Below are 22,783 nucleotides of genomic sequence, written 5' to 3'. Positions count from 1 at the left end.
CAAAAATTGTAATCTGCAATTGCAAAAGCAACAACAACAACAACAACAGCAAGGCGGAGGCCATTGCAATTTTCAAATTAGACAAATACCCAGCGACAACAACAACAACAAGAACAATCGCAAAAGTTGCTGCCATATCAATTAGCATATATCAAGCTAAAAAGTCAAAACAAAGTCTAGACAACAGCGCCAGCTCGAGCGCCAGCTCGAGCGCCATCTAGCGTGCACTTTGCGCGCACGCTTGACCCCACCTACCGCACGCGTTCTGCCTCTTCCTTTCTTTGCGCTCGCTCGCTCTTATTTTCTTCCTCTGCTCGCTGTCTGCTGCAACGGCAGAATGACGTCATCGTCACTTGCATGCCATTGTTATTGTCGCCTGTTGATTGATTATCGCACATCACGTCAAGATAACAAAAACAGCCGCAGGCACAGTGTGACCAGCGCCAGGGAAAACTTGTTCAAATATTGACAATGCTTTAGAGCAAGAACTAACTAACTGTCTAACTAACTAAACACTATATTATGTGTATTAAGCTTATTATTTATTTATATAATTTATATCTTCTTAAACAAAATTGGCCTAGTTAAAAGTTTTAGCACTAAAATAGTTGCTAAATATAAACGCAACGGGAATAGAAAGCATTTATTTTATAAAAACTGTTCAATCTGGAAACCCCTTTTTGTTTAATATATGAGGCACATATAAAAAATTAATTTATTAAATTTTTAACTTGATTATTTGTATATAATATTAAATGAATTTTGTCAAAACTCGAGACTAAAAATATTTATTAATGATTTTTAAATGCACTTTTTGCGAACTTTTGAAATTTTGTATGTGTGGAAACACGAAGGTTTGCCTACTCGCTTATTAATATTAATAATTGATATAAACAAATATAAATATTATGTGTATAATTTACATTTATAAATTATAAACCTAACTTTTTAAAAGCAATAAAAACACTTGGCAAATACCCAAATGCTGTGCTAGATTCAAACCCAAATTTTTCTTATTCACTGACCTTAAAGATTCGTTGACTTAGATCCGATCTTGCGGACTTTATATAAGCTCTATCAAGGACACCTTTATAAAGATAACGTTATATCAAAGTTCTCTAATCTGTTAAAATGTTTGTTCCACAAACTGTTTCAGTGTTCCAAAATGCGATTACAGCCAAAATACAATCTGACAAAATTTGCACAAATTTTCCTCTTGCTGCCTCTGCGCCTGCACCTGCCCTATGTCTCCTCCCTTCCCTACCCCTCCCTTCCCTTCCCTTCCCATTCCTTACTCAATGTTGGCCACGCGCTTGTTGCATGTCTGCAGCGCGGCATGACATGAAGTTGGCTTTGGGAAACGTGTCATTCATTAGCGGCTTTGTTAGCACCTGGACCTCGGGTCGCATTATGAATATTAGTGTTAATGGCGGAAAAGTACCCGAAAAAAAAAAGAACAGAGTCGTCCAAACAAAAGGCTGGCCAAAGAAACAACAGCAACAAAAAAAATGAATCGGCAAAGAAAAGGGAATTAGAATGAGAATAAGAATAAGAATGAGAAACTATGCGATTTGAGCTGATTGTCGACCTTGGGCTTTGTCGCAGTCGCCGGTTATCGGTCAACGTGTCGTATTAGCGTTATTTTCGGGGCCCAGATCTAATCGCAGCCGAGAGCAGGACAACTAGCTGCTTGCTGCTGCTGTGCTCTCTCTCTCTCTCCCGCTCTCGGTCCGTGCTTTTGTCTGTTCCTTGTCGCTGTCAAAGTTTTTGCCTTTTGGCTGTTGTTTATTTTAAAAGCTCTACATCATATTCGAAAATAAATTAGCAAGGCAAACAAGCGAGAAAAATAAATAATGAAGAATATTCAGAAAAGGCTCTCTCTCTCGCTCTCTCTTGCGCCCTGCTGCCCTCTCTCTTTTTGTTTATTTTTGCACTTTGCTGGAAAATTGCGTAGAAGCGGCAACAAATCAAAAAAATTTCGAGTCGAGCCGTCGATCTTTGCCGCTCGATCAGACACCGAGGCAGCCGTCCAGTCCAGACAGTTGCTTTGATGTTTACACAGATCGCCTTCCGTTTGTCCAACTGTCCAGCTACAAGTAGCTATATACACATACATATATACATATATACACACACACACATACATGCATGCATAAAGTATACGAGAGTTTAGCAAACATTTTTGGCGTCTGGTTCAATGGCAAATTTATGGGCTAGACGTGCTGCTCAATTAGCTGACTGACTGACTAACCAACTGACTGACTGACTGACCGACTGACTGACAGTCTGTACCTCTGCCCTCTCGCCATGCCCCCAACACACAACACATAACTCTCGCACGCGCACAATTTGTATGCCCTATTCCCCATGTAATTAGCCAAACGGGTTATATGGACTCATTCAAGCGGCTTGTGAATCTAGTTTGTTTGTGTTCAATAACAATTACTTAACTATTTTAATTCAATTTTTATGCATATGCATATTGAGCTTGCTTGTGTTTACAAGCATTGATTGTTGCTGGCACATTTGCAATGCGCTTATGCATGCTCATTGTATATATTTACAATGAGGAAGAAACAAACGATGCGTGGAAACTAATTGCAATCAAAATGGACAACTTGAAAGTGTTAACTAAAGATGTTAAAAGAAAAATAAAATATAATAATAACAAGAACTAATTTTAATCAGTTGATTTTACACTTAGTTAAGTACATGACATACTTTGTTAAATACATTCTTTGTATATTTCAGTCGCTTTTTAAGAGCTCATATATCTCATTTTATGTGCCCAAATGCATATCTATATTATGTATCTTGAAAATTCATACTATTTTGCTGGCTTTTATGATTTCATTATAGCTCTCATATAGTTGAAACGTTGTCTCTTAATTAGAGCCAAAAATTAGGTAATTCATACGTTTATAGCTTCCCATTTACTGAGGTCCTAAACCGATCATAAATGTGACCAAAATAGATAAAATGAATATGCATATTACATTATAGGCTGATGCGTTCATAATTCTGCAAATTTGTAATAATATGGATATATAAGTAAGCAAAAAATATATATAATAAATTAAATAATATAAAATGTAATAAAAAAAATAATGAAATATAAATAATAATAAAATATATAAAAATAATAATAAAATATATAAAAATAATAATAAAATATATATAATATATAAATAATAAATAAAAAAACATTAATTAATTAATAAAAAACTAGTAAATATTTATAATTAACAAAATTATCATTTAATCTACGTAAGAGAACTGACTTTAACACTCAAGTTTGAAATTTTACAGAGTATTATTTGCAAATATCTTTTTTTAACGCTCTTCAATTAATCATAGAGTATAGCTCAAGTCGTGCATGTTTTTTTTTTATATATTGCTGCTACTTGTCACATTGATTAATGATGAAGTGAACTTGAAACTGTTGTTGCAAAAATCAATGAATGCTTTGATTTTCACAGCACAAGCTAGCGAAACGCCGCACGTCGCGTCGAGTCGAGTCGAGTCGAGTTGAGTTGAGTCGAGTTGATTTAAGTTAAACCAAGTCAAGTCGAATCGAATCGAATCGAGTCTGGGTTTGAGTTGAGTTGAGTTGAGTTGAGTCTTAAGATCAGTTGCTAGAACAAAGACGTATACTTATTAGATAAATGTACTGCGAATGCAAAAAGGCCATTTATCAAAGAGCTAAAGTCGCCGCTAAAGTAAAACGAGTGATTGACTGACTGACTGACTGACTGACTGACTGACTGACGTTCTGAATGACTAAAGCATTTGGCTCAGCTGGCAGCTGCCAGTCGTACGCCTGATAATTGTAACGCTAATTTCCAGCGCACTCTCAAATGTATCTGCGAGCCGAATGTATCTGTATCTGTATCTGTAACTGAAGCTGTAGCTGTAGCTGTAGCTGTATCTACATCTGATACAGATCTGCATTTGAATGCTCGTGCGCCTGAGTTTGATGTCTTGTTGCTTTGATTTGTTAATTACATTCTATGAGACTTGTTTTTTTTTTTACTCTATATAAACTTTTATATATATTTAAATATATAGATACATATATATTTCAAGTGCAGGCTGAAATTTGTGATTGACACGCTGAATTTTTGTTGTTGTTGTTGTTCTTGCATATATTTAAATTAACCAAATGCCATTTGCATTGTGCGGAAACTCAAATCAATGTCAAATTGAACAATTGCATATCGTAAATTGTAAATTGCAAATTGCGTAGTGCAAAATTTGCAAAACCTTTGCATTTGACCGCCTTTACGATGGATAGATACTTTGGCTTTTATGGCGCGGCATGCAACCGCATGCGGCACGCATAATAAAAATATTATTAATAATAATACTTATAACGAGCAGAATTCATCAACTGTTTCGCGCCCAACTTCGACTTCAGCTCACGCATTTTGGACGCAACTTTGTCGCCAGCTCAACTCACCTTCGGTTGATGTGTGCAAAACTTTGTCGCCTTTGTCGCATTTGTCGACGCGGCCAATGACCAGACAATGACCCAACAAACGAACGCCATTAGCATTATCATCGGCCCGGGCCAGTCGGCAACAACAACAACAACAACGCCGGCGACAGACAACATCGGCCACAACGAAGCGGCAATAAAAATTATTAACATTTAAACGCTGCTTTGAGAGAGCCACACGCAGCGACCGCCAAATGCCGTCGCCAATTGACCAAGCTCCACAGTACGCACAGTGGTTCAAGGTCTATAGCAAATGCATTGAAATTAACATAAATTAAAGCTGCGATATTCATCAACAAACGAAGCTTTAAGCTCGAGTCTGAGCTAAGCAATGAGAATATTATAGAAATATATATATGTATTATATATATATATATAGATATATAGATAGGTATATTATACATATACATATATCAAAATACTTATATATAACCCAACTAGTCTAGAGTTCTTTTTATATTTGATCTAAACTCTAGTAAAATTAGAATTTGCCATGATTTAAATGTCTTGGGAAATATTAATATTGCTTATATCATAGGTCTCTGGAAGTCGGATTTGTAAAATAAATAGTACTTTTAAAATTCCACCAACTAATGTGAAATATTTGTGGAAAACGGCAGTTTAAAATCTATTTGTTTTTACACGATCGGCTTAAAATTTATTTCATTATTCTATTCTAAGGTAAATTGTGTGAGAAACGCATTGATGCCTCTTAAAAGAAATGGTGGAAAAAGGTAGTTCAAAAGAATTAAAAAATAAATTAGTTTTTCTATTATGAAAAATTCACTTGTCTGCGTGGAAGCTGTGTTCAGATAGAAATTTAATGTTATATCAAATTAAATTAAATTTTAATAAAATTTATGTTTTAACTTTAAAGATAAAGATCAAACTTTCTGATATATTTATTTTAAATATCCGTACCTAAATGGCGCTCACTTCATATTCGTCTAGCTGGTTCCACTGTGCAGCGTCATAATAATGATGCTAATGATCATTAGCATAAACTATCAGCACTTTGGTACTTTAAGACACATGCGGCTAGCCGCGGGCACAGCTCAGAGTCAACAAAAAAGACAACAACAATTGCAGCAACAACAACAATTAGAAGAAGAAGCAGAGTGAGGGGGGGGGGGGGGGGTAAACATAACATTTGGGTTACTAAAACAGCAAACGACGAAATGTGTTCGCAAGAGCCGAAACCGAAACCCGAAGCCAAAAAGCGGAACTTGTAATTTAATTTCGTGTATTTCACGTTTTTTTTTTTTTGGCGAGGTGTCGCTGAATGTTGTTGTTGCTGTTGTTGTTGTTATTGTTTGAGTTGTGGTTGTTGTTGTTGTTGTGGTTGTTGCTGCGGTTGTTGTTGCTGTTTGCCGGCTGGTGTCTGGCTTAATGAGCTGGCGGCTTTGCGCTAGTCTCACGGCCCAATTGCAAACTAATTGCAAACGCGCTTCGCTGACTGAGCCACAGTCGGAGCGGGGGGGTAGTTGTTGCAGCGGGGGGGGGGGGGCTGTGTACCGCAGAGAGTGTGGCAGAGAGTCGTGAGCTGACAGCTGAGATGCACTTGAGCGCAAATAATGGCAGGCGACATGTCCAAAGATTTGTTGCAACTGGCCAGGGTTGAGCGTCATGTTGTTGGTCAAGTGTTGGTTGCATGCCACATGTGGCCTATTCGGCTATTGAGCAGTCAGTGCGTTAAAGGGCGTGGCCGCCAAGCTGCAGCTTAGCCGCAACAATGTGGCGGCTAAGACGTTTATTTTTAATGTCAACATAACAATTTCTGCTTATCTAATTGCAACATTTTGCATGCAACAAAGAGAGGCAGGCAGCAGGCAGGTAAGAAGCCAGCGTCCAGCCAGATGGGCAGGTGTTTTGCACTAAGTGCCAGGCATGTCAGGAAAGACAGACAGACAGACGGATAGACAGAAAGATAGACGGAACGGGACGGACAGCGGAGACAGTTGGGACAGTCGTGGATGCAACTTGCGGCTGCCGCACGTTGTGGCACATTGTGGCTTAAGAAGACGCGCAAAGACTTCGCCAGCGACTTTTATCTTTCAGTTGTCCGCGGATGGGGCAAACAGACTTTGCCTTAATTTGACTAGACTTACGCATTTAGAACCGGAAATGTACGAGGCAACTGTCATTTTGTGCAAATGACACAAAAGACGACAGCGACAACGTGGCCAAATGCTCTGTTGCATGCCACATGCTGCACCAATGCACCAATGCCCAGATGAAATGGAGCTGCAAATGGAGCTAGCGAGTGGCCAGCATTGGCATAGATGAATGGCTCTGTGGGGACACTCAACAGCTCTAGAGGAGCAGAGAGTGTGTGAGAGAGAGAGAGAGAGGGAGAGAGAGAGAGAGAGAGAGAGAGAGGGAGAGAGTGCTGTCCCTCTTCCTCTTCTATACAACCAAATGTAGAACTGCCCTCGGCGATGCCTGCTTTGGGTTTTTCCATGTAGCTGCAGTTGCAAAACATACCTGAAAATAGAATAAAAAAAAACATATAATTAGTTGAAGGTTTTGATTGAAATGAATTATGAAGAAATCTTTAAAGTACAGCTCGAGTTAGCTAACATATTATAAAGAAAAATTATTGTAGAGCAGGGAAATAAAGATACAACGTCTCAAACATCTCTTAATAACTAAGAAAAAAACTATGAACGTATATACATATGTATAAGCAAATAGAAGCAGGCACATTTTACAGCTATCTATTGTTGATTATGCTAGAACCATTTGGGAATTATAAATGAAATTTGCAACTGCGCCCAAAGGCACTCGCAGAAAACTATAAAATAATATTATATTGATTATAAATTAAATTTTATGTTTGTTTTATGAGACTCCAAAAAAAAAAGTTCGCAAAGAAATTTTTCCACAATCTCTAACTTACGATAAGATAAAACAAACTTAATTATATTAATATAATTCCTAGGAATTGTTGTTCAAGCAATATTATGTCCAATAATTTTTATCAATAAAAATAATTATATTGCAAAATATCACAGTTCCTTTTACTTAAATGTAGCTCTTCGAGAGCGCGCCACGTGTGACCTATTAAAACTAATGAGTTATTAAAACGAAAAGAAAATAAACTAAACAAAAACCTAATAATATTGTATGCCCCAATGAAAACTACATTTTAATCGAGGCAAAATACAAAGTGCGCCTGATAAGAAACGGGCAAATTGCGCGCTGACCAAATCGTATTTCAGATACAAATATCTAATTGCACAAGCTGATAGGGCGAACATGATCATAATCATAATCATAATCATAATCACAATCTTAATCTAAATCTTAATCTTAATCATAGTCATGTTCATGATAATAATGAAGTGTTTGCCACTGTTCATTGATCTTAAATGCCCCGACACGGCGCTCAGCCAGAACGTGCCCCCTGTGCCACGCCTCCTTGACACGCATAATTAGTATTTGTGTGTGTGTGTGTGTGGGTGAAGGGGTTGCCGGACTGTCAACGGCAACGCTGCCAGCTGATGCTTATTTTATTGATGATAATGATGATGCGCCCCATTTGGCTGCTCGAGGGGTGTCAACTGATGACTTCTCGCACTGACCTTCATCCGAGACGTGGGGGCGGGGCACGGGGCAGAGGGGGGTAGGTGTTACGCTGCGGCTTTTTTCAATGAATTATGAATTTCCGAATGCGGTGCGTCTAAACAAATTATAAAAGCTGACGTCTTTCGGTCAGACTGAAAGAACGCAGAAAACAAAAAAGGGAAACTAAACCAAATCTTATCAGCTGCTCAAAAAGCAGCCGCAGTGAGAAGAAGAAGACGAACAACAACCCTCTCAATGATATGGCGCTAATTTCCTTATCAGGCAAAAAAAAAAAAAAAGAAAACAAAAAAACAAAACCAGCAACAAGAGAGTAGAAAATTAGAAGAAGAAAAAGAAATGAAAAAATTGCCGACGATGTCGCGACGACGAGCAGACTAAAATAAAACTCAGCGATAAGCGAATCAAATAAAAAACAGCCGCAAAGAAAAAATATTGAAAAATAGAGAAGAAAAAAGAAAAAGGAAGAGTGAAAACGCAAATAATAACAACAATTCCCAGTGAAACGGAAAATAGAAGCAAATAGAAATGAGCTAAAGCGAAAGTTTATGACCAGAAAATACTCTATCAAAAGACAAGCAAAGGTAAAACTCGGGAAATAATGACAATTTTTAACTAAACCAAATAGATATAAGATAATTAAACATTCAAGCAGCTGCATACCAAATTTCGTTTCAATAGCTCCCATATAATCTGAGTTACAGACTAACTAAATAGATATATGATGAAAACAGCTATTAAACAGTTCTAACTGATTTGAAGAGCTCAGAGATACGGAAAATAGATGCAAATAGAAATAAGCTAAAGCGAAAGTTTATGACTAGAAAATACCCTGTCTTGAGGCAAAGTTAGTTGCATTTAAGCATATCATATTTGACGTTTTCAAAGAAAACTCGGGAAATAATGAATATATTTAACTCAACCTCATAGATATAAGATAATTAAACAATCAAGCAGCTGCATACCAAATTTGGTTTCAATAGCTCTCAAATAATCTGAGTTAGGATAGATAAGTTTAAAGACATGTGAATGATGGGAACATCCGAGCAAGGATAAACAAGCTTATAAAAGCATCTGAGTTAGGATGGACAAGTTTTTAGATTAACTAAATATATTTATGACAACCGATTTAAAGGCTTCCGGAATATATAGCTTATGAACTGCAAACGTTTTCCTTGGGCATAACTTTATCAAGCCCTATGCTTGCTGCTGCTACAGGGTAGAGGAAATATATATATATATATTATTTAATAAAAATAAATGAAAAACAATAAAAAATGGCGCACGTTGAGAGTGAACTAAGCAAAAGGCAATGACAGTAGAAAAATGTATAAAAATCATTGGCGCTTGGCCAATTGTCAGTACCAACAACAACAACAACAACAACAACAACAACGACAACAACAACAACAACAGCAGCAGCCACAACAACTGGCGACAGCAAAGTGGAGGCAAAGAAAAAAAATATGTACATATATATAAATAAATATATCCATGTGTATTATATTCATAATATAGAACCACATAGATATACATAAGTATAAGCATGTGCCCTGAAGACGAGAGCCAAGGCAAATTTCAAATGAAAGAACTCAAGACTCTCTACAATAACATCAACAATTGTTGGGTGTGTGTGGGGGGGGGAGTGTGGTGTTGGGGGGTAGGGTAAAATATGAAAAACCCCAACGAAATGTTTTAATTAAAATTGTCTTAATTTCTAATTTATGTTGGCGGCATTAATTCGCAGCCAACGTCGTCGAACGTTGCGCGGCACTAATTCACAGCTGGCCAAAGTATCTAACAGATACACACACACACACACACACATGCAGACACACGCACAACATATAAACAACATTTACAAGACGCTGGCATTTGTACTTTAGGCTCGACGCTTGCATAAAACATATTTCTGTTGATTTTCATAAATATTCATATATATAAAAGGCAAGGGAAAGTCCTAAATAAAATTTCAATATATAGATAATTATGTCTATCTTATCTAATTATAATTGGAACAGTCCGACACAATATAAGGATCATGTGAGGGGAAAATTTTTAATGACTCAATAAATACCTTGTTTAATTTTAAATGGGTTTTCCATGACTCACAAGAATTCCATACAAAAAATGTATAAACAAGAAAATGGCATAGGGAAAATGTAGTAAATGATAAGAAATACGAATAAAAGATATTCGTATATTTTATAGTCTTTATAGTCTGGCAAAAATCCAGTCTTAACCGGTTTGTACGATCTCAAGTCTTTCCATGCTCATCCATTCTTTTCGACTATCAATTCCACGCAGTTTCCGCCACAAGGCGTGGTTTATGCAATTGCGTTAAATGCGATTCAATGAAAATTGACATTTTTGCGTTGCAAACTTGTAAAACCCCTTAAAAATATGCAGCTTGTCTTCAAGTTTGTCTTTAAACAAAAGAATCACATTTAATTATTACATAAGTCCTCAATAAATTGTTGTAAAAACTCCATTTTGGCCGGCAACAAAAGCAAATGTTCAATTTTGTGGAAGCTGGAAGGCGTGACTTTTGTCACGTGCCCAGCTGAAATGACAGTTAGAAATGGCTTCGTTGCCACATGAAGTTGCAAGTTGCAAGTTGCGAGCTGCAGTTGAAATCCAAGTTGTAAATGGAATGTGCGTCCCCAGCTCAAAAGTGCCCCAACTCGACGTGAGGCAAGGATTTGTGCGACCCTAATGAAAACGTGGAAGGAGCCGTAACAGAAGCAGCAGCAGCAGCAGGAGCAGAAGCGACTCCTGATGATGAGTACAACGCACCGAGAGGAACAGCACAAACGAGGGCAATGGAGGACGTTTCAAACGATGACGACATGTTGGCCAGCCCTCCCCCCCTCCCCCAAGACTCCAACCCCCCAACCCTTCGCCACCCAATTGGCAGAGGCGAAACGCATTGTCATTGAAAGGAACTTGAGCGCGGGCACTAGGAAGCAAACAAAAAAAAAAAAAAAACAACAATGGCTCCTTGCCACAGCAGCAGCAGAGGCAAAGGGCGGCAGCAGCGGTAGGGGCGGGAGGGCAGCAGAGGGCAGCGACTGAAGGCGGCCAGGGGCAGCGACCGCAGCAGGTTCGACGACGGGGACGACGAGGAGGTCCGCGTCATCGGGTCCTGCATGTCCTGGGCAAAGTCTTTAACCTTTCAAGGATTTTCTAGACATTCGCCAAGTCGCATTTATTGAACATTGGGCTAACAACTGGCACAGCTCGCTTCCTTTGAGGACCTTAACACGCAAAGCGAAAGAGATAGCAAGGGGGAGGGGGGGGGGGTGAAAGGGATCGTCCTGTGTGCAGATCTCATGTAGGGATAAAATTGCTAAGACGAGTGCAAAAATCTAATAAAATGCGACCAGTGCGAGGGGCCAGCAAAAGTTGATGAACTTTAAGCTGAGCAGAGCAGAGGGTCGAAGGGAGAGAGAGAGAGAGAGAGAGAGGGGGCGAGAGAGAGAAGGCGAGTGAGTGAGAAGGTGGAAGCAACTGCGTTACGCACTGCGTAGAGCTACCTGAAAGAGGCTCCTCCCCTAACAAACAAAACAAAAAAAAAAAAAACAAAACAAAGCAAATGCCTGAAGCTAAGCAGTCTATAAAGAAATGATATAAATGGCAAAATATCAAACGAGGTTCCTTTGAAAAGTTGGCATACGAAGAAGGACTATAAAAGAAAAGAAACGAATAATAATAAAAGAATATCAAAATAAACAAAAAATTGATGATAAATCCATAAATGAGTAAAATAAAGAAGTCTTGTCTAAAGTCTTGCTTTATATTTCAAAAATAATATTATTATATGATTTGAGCTAGAAATCTTTTATCTTAAGTTTTCCATTATGTTGCAATAATAAAATTATAATATGATCTGATATAAGCTCCGATTTACTTAACGTACTTCATTTATTATGATAATATACACGTATCTATATTATTTTGTATTTCAAACAACTTTCATATGTAAAATCCAATGTTTAAATTAATGACATGCTGTTAACACTATGTCATCTCAAATGTTAGAAATAATGACATGCTGTTAACACTGTGTAAACTGTCATGTTAGAAATAATGACAAACTTTTAACACTATCCAAACTCTAATCTTAGAAATAATGCATAATGTTAACACTATGTTAATCTTAATGTTAGAGATAATGACAATCTGTTAACACTATGTAAGCTCTAATGTTAGAAATAAAGACAATCTGTTAACGCTATGTAAACTCTAATTTAAAACTCTTATGTTAAAAACAAAGAAAATAATAATAGTAATCACTAAGAGAACGTCCCTCTAAGCTAACGACGCACTGAACTATTCTAGAGGTACATAAATTTATGTGTATATACATATACATATATAGATATATATATATATACATGTATTTGTTTCTATATATATATGTAGTTTAGCTTGAAGCAACCCCTCAGTTCCAAGGTGTTGCTTTGTCTTTGAGCTACGCATTTTTGCCGAACTGAAAAGCAACGCAATTTACTTTTGTCTTTTGGGGTTGGCTTTTTGTGGTCTTTGTGTGCTCTAAAGAGAAAAATATGTTTGCTCAGGGGTTATTCCAGTTGTTCTTCGCAACGCTCTGCTGCTGGTTGTCTTAGGTCGTGCGAAGGGGTTCGAGGGGGAGGGGCGGGGTTTTGCCACGCACTCTTGTCAATATTTGCAGTGCGTTGCAATTAAAAATTAAAACCTTTTGCAGCGCAAGATAAAAAAAAAAATGGACGCATCATTAAAGATTAGCATGCCCCAAGGGGCCGACTTTGAGGGTTGCATCGCCGGGGGCTAGCATGGGTTAATTGCCTTTTTTGCCAACGATTAATGCCCAACGATAGAGCGCCGCAAATTGCCATAGATAATAGATAAAGGATGAAAGATAACACATAAATGCCAAACAAAAACTGTTGCGAATTTGTAATTAAAGAAAAGCTCGTTACGTATACGCAATGTGTGCAGCATGGAAATTGAATGGAACTGCGTTCAAGGGAGGAGGCAGAGGAAAAACGGGCTGTCAATCTCTCAATCTGTCAATCTGTCAAGCTGTTTGTGTGTGAGTTTGTTACGCAGCTGCTTGAATTAAGCTTTTTCCTCTTGCTATTCGCCATTTCACACATAAATTTGATTTATTTGCCAAACTATTTTTAAGCAAAGCCACAAACGACGGCCAAGACGACGGCTAATTGTTGCTGACAAGGCAAGAAAAACCGAAAAGCTGAAAAATCTGAACGAAAAAAATGTCAAAATCCATGCGTTGCTTATACCTAAACATAGACACAGCCTATGCGAAAGAACAACTAATGCATATTTCGCTGGGAAATACTCTACACAGGTATCGAAAAGCAAAAACAGTTAGAGAAACGAGCCGCAGCTGGAGTTATCGCTAGCATCGATACTTCTGTTCTATCGATATACATTTTTCGATAGTTCTAGAACAAATGCAGATCTGCTTGAGCTTGGCTTTGCTGTGTGCGCAGCTTGTTTGTTTTAGTATGTTTGATTATTTATTTTTTATAATATTTTTAGTTATAATTATTATAAGGTAACATAAGTTTTAGCTTGAGATAGCCTGAAAGCTATACATATTAAACATAGGCATAAATATTATATCATGTATGAATTTAGAATATACATACATAATATTAGACGACACGCTAGAAATATATTCAATATGTGAACTAAGTACCTCTGTTAAATATGTAAAGCTTACGATATAAACGATACGATACGATAAACAGATCGATACAGATTTAGAATTACCGTAAAGTACACTATGTATCGATATATCGATACAAATGGAAAGAGCTGGTAGAATAGTTTTTGGAAGATAAATAAACTCGATAAAAAGATAAGATAACATAAAATAGCATAAGAATTGTTGATACCTTAAAGACGTAGACATAATTTTAAGCCTTTTTTCTTTAAAAAATAATACCAGATACATATACAAAAATGGAATATTACCGAATATTTAGATTTTCAATGAATTCAGGCCAGCTTAGCTGATAGCTTAGCTAATGTGCTCCATGCAGCAGCAAGAGCATGCGAAATTCCCATAAATTACAAATATTTTGCTTGTTTGCACTTTCGGCATATTTTTTCACAAAAATTATTCCTGTTGCTTTTGTTGTTGTTGTTGCTGGCAGTCGAATTTGTTTGTCGCCGCCGTGTAGACCACGCCCACATCTATTTTATGTCTGCGACTTTTTTTCGTTGCAATTTTTTCAATTTTCCCTCTTTTTTTTGTAGGCATTTTCTTTTTAATGAACAAAATATTTTTGTGCGCCACAAAATAAAATGGGATGAAAAAAATTCAAATTTCAAACGAATTTTTTGAGAATTTTGCATGAGTTGTTGGCGGTTGTTCTTGTTGGTTGTTAGTTGTTGTTGTTGGTTGTTGTTGTTGGTTGTTGTTGTTGGTTGTTGTTGTTGGTTGTTGGCTAAGGCAAACAACCCGGCAAGAGTTTTTGACAAGGTTGCCCGCTTGGCTGAGTCACAGCGCTTGGAAAAGCTGCTCAATGAAATGAAATGACAACAATGTGCGCCGTAATTAAGTTGGAAAATGCGCGAATTTTGAGGAAAATGGAAAATTGTTGCCGCATTTGTTGTTGTTGCTGTGGCTGCCACTGCCATCGCTTAGTGGGTCAAATGCGTTTGGCTGCAACCTTAGCTTGTTGGCCAAAACCACTTAAAATATTTAGCAGAAATTGCCGGCCGAAAATGCCTGCAGCAAACAAAACAAATTGCATAACTCGAGTCGCCATTTGCCGCAGACGCACATCACAACAGCTGCAACAAGCGGCAGCAGCAGCAGCAGCAGCAGGCGGCGGGTGGGGCAAGTGGGGCAAGTGGTGCACCACAGTGCCGCAAGTGGGGCAGACATTTCCATGTTGCCTTTTTAAGGTCATGGCGCAAAAAAGCCAACTGCAATTGGCATAATTGAGGCGCAACTGAGGCGGCATGTGGGCGTGCCAGCGGCAGCGGCAGCAACGGCAATTTGCAACAAGTTGCTGCCACATCAGTTGCAATCGCAATGAATTTCGCTCGACAGCCGCAATCTCAGCGAAAGTTTAGCAAGTCAAAATGTTGCATGCAACATTTGTTTAACACAGCTGACCATAATTTAGTAGCAGGAGTAGCACGTGCAACAGCAACAACTGAAATCATTTGGCCAATATACCCTGTAATGTGTAAAAAAATATATTTACTTATATTCCAGATCTCCCACAACAGCCGATTGTGCCTCAAACTGGGACTATGCTGCTTTCTTTTTCTATCGCTTTTCTATCGCTTTCTTATCTCCCTAAGTGCTCTCGTAATCCTATCGCATTCTTATCTTCCTTAGCTAACGCCTTTCCATCGCTTTCTTATCTGCTCAGGTGTTATCGCTTTTGTATCGCACTTCTAGCTTTTTGCTACATTTTTGTATTATCGGTTTTCTATCGCATTTTTATCTTCCACAAAAATAAAGTTTCAAAAAATACCCTGTAAATTTCGTAACTAACTGATCTGCCGGAACAGACAACTAAGCATAACTATGCTTTAATTGTAAAATCCATATTGTCAATTTCTAACGCTTTTCTATCTCATTCATATCTTCCTAAATGCTATCGCCTTTCTATCGCTTTCTTATCTGCTCCAGCGCTATTGCAGTTCTATTGCATTTCTATCGCACTCTTCTACATATTTGTAACATCGCTTTTCTATCGCATTTTTATCTTCCACAAAAACAAAACAAGCAAAAAATACCCTGTAATTTACCCAACTAACTAACTAATCTAATTTTCGTTTCATATCGCTTATCCACCGCATTCCTTTCTTCTCAGGTGCTATCGCTTTTCTATCGCTTTTTTATCTGCTCAAGTGTCATCGCATTTCAATCGCTTTCTCTTATATTTTAAAATAAACTTGCAAAAAAAATACCCTGTAATTAACGCAGTCCAGCCCACGAGCATATGCCCAAAATATTGCTGGCAAACACATTTTGTGTCTAGCAATGGCCCACAAATTGATGTGGCCAACATTTGCGTCGACTGTTGTTGTTGTTGTTGTTGTTGTTGTTGTTGTTGTTGTTGTTGTTGTTGTTGTTGGCAATATGCAACTGGCAACTGAAAACTGGCGTTTGGCAATTGTTAACCGGTTTTGTGCGGCCCCAAAAATTGGCAACGTCTGCCAACTGACCGACTACGTTTTGCAAATCAAGTTCAAAACTGCAATTTGATTAGTGCAGCGTTTATGATGATGATGTTGTTGTTGTTGTTGTTGTTGCTGCTGCTGCTTATGATGATGATGTTATTATGTTTGTTTACGATAGTTGGCAACGCCAGCAGCAACAGTTGCTGCATTGAATACGTTGGCCGTTTGCATAGGCCAAGGGCTCTCCAGCCAGGCAATTATACGGCATCAGCAACCACAACGACGATAGCTTTGCCGGCCCAGACACATGGAAAAGCCGGCAACAACAACAGCAACAAGAACAACAACAGCTTGAGTGTTGCCTGTCACGTGTAAAAAGTCAATAGATTGCACAATGCGACGGCATCAAGTGCACGGCGGGGACTGGGCGAGGGGCTGTTAGCGGCAAGGGTGGCGGCAATAAAGAGGTCGCTCGCTTTTGCTTTGCTGCGTCAGTATTTCCGTAAACAACAGCAGACAGATAGACAGAGAGAGAGAGAGAGAGAGAGAGAGAGAGAGAGAGAGAGCAAGAGAGTGAGCGAGAGAGCGGAAGAGAGTATGTGCAAGACAGCTGAGAGCCAGTCAAACATTTCATTAAACATAAAAACAAAGCACAGCAAAAACAACAACAGCAGCAGCAAAGAAATGTTATAATTACACGAATCCAGGTAGACCTCTTCTCATTTGCCCACCACCCCGTCCCTGTCCCTGTCCCTGTCCCCCTGCCACCCCTTGAGCCCAATGCTCAGTGTCGTCTTCGACGCCTTGTCAGCTTCTTAGATTTCATTAGCTGAGTCGCGGGACGCGTGCCCCCCTTTTCCGAGTCGACTGCAAGCCACGACGTCGTCGTCGTCGACGTCGACGTCAGCGCAGACTTCTGGCACGAGGGGTCGGCCCACGCGGTTGCAGGGGCGCAAACACTTTGAGGTTATGTGCGCAATTTGCGTGCGCCAATTAAAAAAAAATCACCAGCCCAACCCTAACCAGGGGGGGGGGGACAATGACGGTGGTTAGTGGAGGTTTAGCGGCCTGTTTGGGGGTTTGGGGCTGACGACAATGTTAGCGCTTTTTATAGCTCAGTGCCTGCGACAACAGCAGCGAGTGTTGGTAAGGTAAAAACTGAAAGAACTGATTAAAGGATAAGCCGAAACGCAGATGCCCTACATAGAATGCAGAGAAAAGAATACAGACAGACGTTGTTATATTTAACATGAATGTTAACTTTAACATTTATGTTATATTAATTTTATATGAATATGAATATGAATATGAATATGAATATGAATATGAATATGAATATGAATATGAATATGAATATGAATATGAATATGAATATGAATATGAATATGAATATGAATATGAATATGAATATGAATATGAATATGAATATGAATATGAATATGAATATGAATATGAATATGAATATGAATATGAATGTGAATGTGAATGTGAATATGAATATGAATATGAATATGAATATCAATATCAATATCAATATGAATATAAATATGAATATGAATATGAATATGAATATGAATATGAATATGAATATGAATATGAATATGAATATGAATATGAATGTGAATGTGAATGTGAATATGAATATGAATATGAATATGAATATGAATATGAATATGAATATGAATATGAATATGAATATGAATATGAATATGAATATGAATATGAATATGAATATGAATATGAATGTGAATGTGAATGTGAATGTGAATATGAATATGAATATGAATATGAATATGAATATGAATATGAATATGAATATGAATATGAATATGAATATGAATATGAATATGAATATGAATATGAATATGAATATGAATAAGAATATCAATATCAATATCAATATCAATATAAATATCAATATGAATATGAGTATAAATATGAATATTAATCGAAATCTAAAACCCGCTCAGTTAACTAACTAATGGAAATGTTAGTTAGTGTACTGAGAGCGTCATTGCTGCAGTCTTGAGGTAGATTGGGGAGGGGGAGTAGGAGGTGCAATACATTCTGTGGCATCCACAGCGTCACCAACAGCAACAAACTATGCTAATGTATAGGTATTTGTGTGTGTGTGTGTGTGTGTGTGTGTGTTCGTGTGACGACAATATCATTTACAACAGGCAAACGCCGGCCAAGAGACGTGTTGCGGGTGGCTGTTGTTGCTGCTTTGGGTTGGCTGCTGCTGTTGTTGTTGCTATTGTTGCTGTTGTTGCTGCTGTTGCTGCTGTTGCTGCTGTTGTTGCTGTTGCATTTGCCGCCATGTCGCGCGAAATTTACATTTGACGTCGTTGTCGACTTTGTTGTTGTTGTTGTTGTTGTTGCTTTGGCTGTTGTTATTGTTTCTGCAATGCTCTCGCATAGCTAGACGACTCTCGGCTCAATGTTCACTCATGCGCAGTGACAGGCGGCTGCAACAGCAACAGCAGCAGCAGCAGCAGCAGCAATAAAAACAACAGCAACAACAACAACCGCCACATTTGACGTGCAAAACGTCTAGAATTTCGCTTGATGGCTTTTGGCTCGATGCTCAACACGGGTAGCCGTTGAAATTTAAAACACCCACCCAAAAGCAGCAGCAACAACAGCAGCAACAATAGCGACAGCAACACGCAAATGTAACTCAATTTTGTAGCTGAACAACGATAACAATAACAAGAACCACAGGCAATTGTTGTCGTTGTCGTTGTCATTGTTGCTGTTGCTGTTGTTGTCGCGTGTGAAAGTGCAGCCAGAGCGTCGACAGATATCGAGATAAACTTGCGAGATTTATCCACTTAGACGGGCAACTCGACTGGGTCTGGATCTGGGTCTGGGGGCATCATTATCAAAATGCCCCATAAAAGCGAATGTCAAGTCTCAAATTGCAATTGCTGTCAATCAATTAGTTCTTGACAAGTGCGCACAGCAAGTTATTGCAAAGGCAGAAACCAAACCCTAATGCAAACCGAGACACATGGCAACCGGTCCAAGCTTTTGACAAGGTTATGTCAATTCGGTAGACTAGCAACGGCATATGCTACTCTAACACTTCACAACACTGAATGTCAAAAATTGCTCACATTTTGACAGCCATGTTGATCAACCTGTGACCGCAATCAATTCAAATATCAATTTTGCAAATATTCTTTAATTTATAAACATTGCATATACCTGTGGAGAGATGGAGTAAGGTGAAAGGTATAAGCATCTGAAACACTGTATATAAACATTTGCAACACTGGATGTCACGAATTGCGAAGATATTGACAATCGCGTTGACCGCAATCAATTCAAATGTAAATTTTAAAATATGTAAATTAAAAACATTTTTCGTAACTATGGCGAAATGGAGTGAAGTTATCACTAAAAGAACGCAAGAAACTACTATAACACTTCCCAACACTGAAGGTTAAATAATTCGCACAGTTTGAAAGCCTTATTGATCGCAATCCATTGAAATATAAATTTGGAAAATAATATTCTAATTAATAGGAGGAATGGAGTAGAGTACAGGGTATAATGCTTTTGTAAAGCTGTATGCAAAACTAGTATAACACTTTGCAACACTGGATGAGTATGATGATGATGAAGTTGAAGTGAAGTATGAAGTATGAAAGTATGAAAAGTAGAATTATAAATTATTTTATATTTATAATTTGTTACACTTACAAAATAGTTTATTTAAAGACATAATTAAGTCAAACTTATTTTCATTTAGATTTATCTTGAGTAAATATTTATCACATTGACTAAGAATAAAGCAAATAACCGAATTATTTGGAGAAATATATTTTTTTATTCTTTTATATAAGAAAAACAAATTAAGAAAAAATCGCTTCTCGTCTCAAATTCAAATAAGTTTAATCATGTTTAAAGATGTCAACTGGCTCCTAAAAATATAAATAAAGTTAATAGCAACTTTTCATTAATTTTTTCTATTGTGATATGCAAGTTATCGCATTAGAAAAGCAATTGCTGCGACAGATATTGGCAATGGCAATTCTGCGTAAAAAAATACAAATTGGCGAAATTATTGGCAAATGAACTTCTCGACGCGCGTATGTCATTTAATAAGCAATTACCAGCAATCATGCGAAAGTACAATATATTATTAGAGCTGTTGTGATTACATTTTTCTCCCCCTTTATTTTTATTTCGCACTGAACTTCGATTGGCTGGCAATTAGCGATTATTGTTAAAGAGCTCTTGCTGTGCGCTTTATCAGAAGTGGAACTGGACTGAAGAGTGAAGCGGGCTGCGGGGCAGGTGGGCAAGTGGGCAGGTGGGACAGACACTTTCCGCCTAGACGCTGGCGACCAAAGGCGACCCGTTAGGCAAATAGGAAGGAAACAAACATGGTCCAAAAAGCAGAACAGAACCAGAACTCGAACCAGAACCAGAACCAAGAGCAACAGAACCAGTGAAGCAAGTCGCGTCGCGTCACCTGAGTGTGTGTGTGTGTTCGCCAGGTGTAAGCTGTCAGTGGCATGGCCAAAAGGTTGGTTGGGGGGTAAAGAGAGGGGGGCAGGCGGGCTGACGGAAACGTTTGGCCAGCGCGAACATGGGAAATGACACTAGGAAATCGCTTGTAAACAACTCGCTCAGTGAGTGTGCACAGGTGTGTGTATGCGAGTGTGTGTGTGTGTGTGTGGAATGGCCGACTTCATCATCAACACCATCAACATCAACATCATCATCATCATCATCATCATCATCATCATCATCATCGGCACCATAACCATCGCCATCAGCTCATTTCATGGCGCTATCATCATTGTGCAACTGAAATGTTGCCCAGCTTTTGAGATTTGTGATAACGTCTCATATGCAAATTCTGTCACGTCTGCCGCGGAAGACGACGCTTAGACGTGGCCGTCGTATAGGTGCCCCGGTGCCCGGCCAGATTATGGATATGAAGTGCCAGTTGAAGTGGCCAGCGATAAGAATTATTATTGCCAAACGTTTGCTGATAAGCGCAATCGGAGCGAAAACTAGACACACTGAGAAAACAAAAACAAAAAAAACAAGCAAAAGCCAGACAAGTTTTCCAAGAAGAAACTGGTTCTTATTTTAAGCATATTTTTTTAAGACCAAGACTTAAAAATCAACTTCTTATTTGAAGAATATTTTTAGGAACTTCTTCTTATTTTAAGAATATTTTGTAAGTCCAAAATCAAGTTCTCATTTTGGGAATATTTTTAGTTCCAAAACTTAAGAATCAATTACTTATTTTAAGAATATTTTTAGGCTCAAAACCTTAGAAGCAAGTTCTTATTTTAAGAATATTTTTTCAGTCCAAATTTTACATTTACACAAGACACAAATATGGAAATTTATTTAAGAAATTTAATGCTTAAAGTAATCTTTAAGAAGTTGTGTGATTTCTGTTGAGAAAGTTTTTTACTTATTTGTAGATCAAAATTTTTATTTTAAGAATTTTTTGTTAAACAAAATTTAAGAAGAATTTTTTTGTGTAATTTTTCTCAGAAACAAAAATTTTTTAATAATTTTTTAGAGATATTTGTTATATTTCTAAACAATCAAGAATTGTTCACGCTTAATTTGAGAATGTTTAAAAGCAAAATAAGCTGATTTCAAGAACTTTTTTCAATACAATATTTAATACAATTTTCTGTGTTCCTATTTTTCAAAAACTAAAATTCTTACAATAATAATTTTAAGCTAAATAATGAAGAATGGCTTAGTTTGAGAATGTTTAATTGCAAGCAAATGTTTATATTCGAATTTCAAACGTCTCTTTTCTCCAAGTGTAGTGATAGACAGATAAGAAAGAACTGCGCAAGGCGAACTCATAAATGTGTAAGTAATATTATATTAAATATATTATAAGTAGTGTGTGTACTAGATGTGCTCCATGTACTATATGTACTATATGTAGTATGTGTACTATGCGTTATCAGCTGCGCAGCTTCAATTCAATTATAAACTAGACACACACACACACACAGAGAGAGACAAACACTCGCACACACACACACTAACACAATGTGCATAATCATAAATAGTATATGAAATTTAGTTGCTACATTTGTAACACATTTTAAGTCGCAACTAATACAATAACACAACAATAAAAACAACAACAAGCATAGCACAAAACCATAACGAGGTCATTGCCTATTAGCAAAATAAGTGAAAATAAATAAAAATATATGAAGGAGAATAAAATGCCAGCGACGACTACGCAATGCCCTTTACCAAGAATTGCGTTGATTGTTTGGCCACAATTCCATGTGGACTACGCGTCGGCTACTTAATAAATCGGCTACTAATCGAATATGAGCGCTATCTAGCGGTCGGAATTGGTACTATGAACGGAAATTCATTAAACGTATTTAGAGAACTTGTAAAATACTCGTGAATTTCGCAGTTACTTTGGTTAAAGCTTGATGTCTAAGTCGAATACTTGATATGGAAGGAAATTATTGAATATATTAAATATAATAATAATATATTAAATTATTAAAGAAATTATCCAAGGCG

At 37.6% G+C, this 22,783-nt stretch overlaps 1 protein-coding gene across 1 annotated transcript in view; it reads right to left on the bottom strand.

Annotated features, from left to right (window-relative positions):
* Positions 1-22,783, bottom strand: part of Snoo (Sno oncogene) — a 121,503-nt gene that overhangs the window by 90,434 nt on the left and 8,286 nt on the right. The gene's annotated exons all lie outside the window — the stretch shown is intronic.

The sequence above is a fragment of the Drosophila montana genome, unplaced genomic scaffold (genome assembly GCF_035044405.1).
Source record: "Drosophila montana isolate Dmon_TW-CO22-7 unplaced genomic scaffold, ASM3504440v1 contig_2_1, whole genome shotgun sequence".
Taxonomy (NCBI): domain Eukaryota; kingdom Metazoa; phylum Arthropoda; class Insecta; order Diptera; family Drosophilidae; genus Drosophila; species Drosophila montana.
This window is presented reverse-complemented; position numbering and strand designations above follow the sequence as displayed.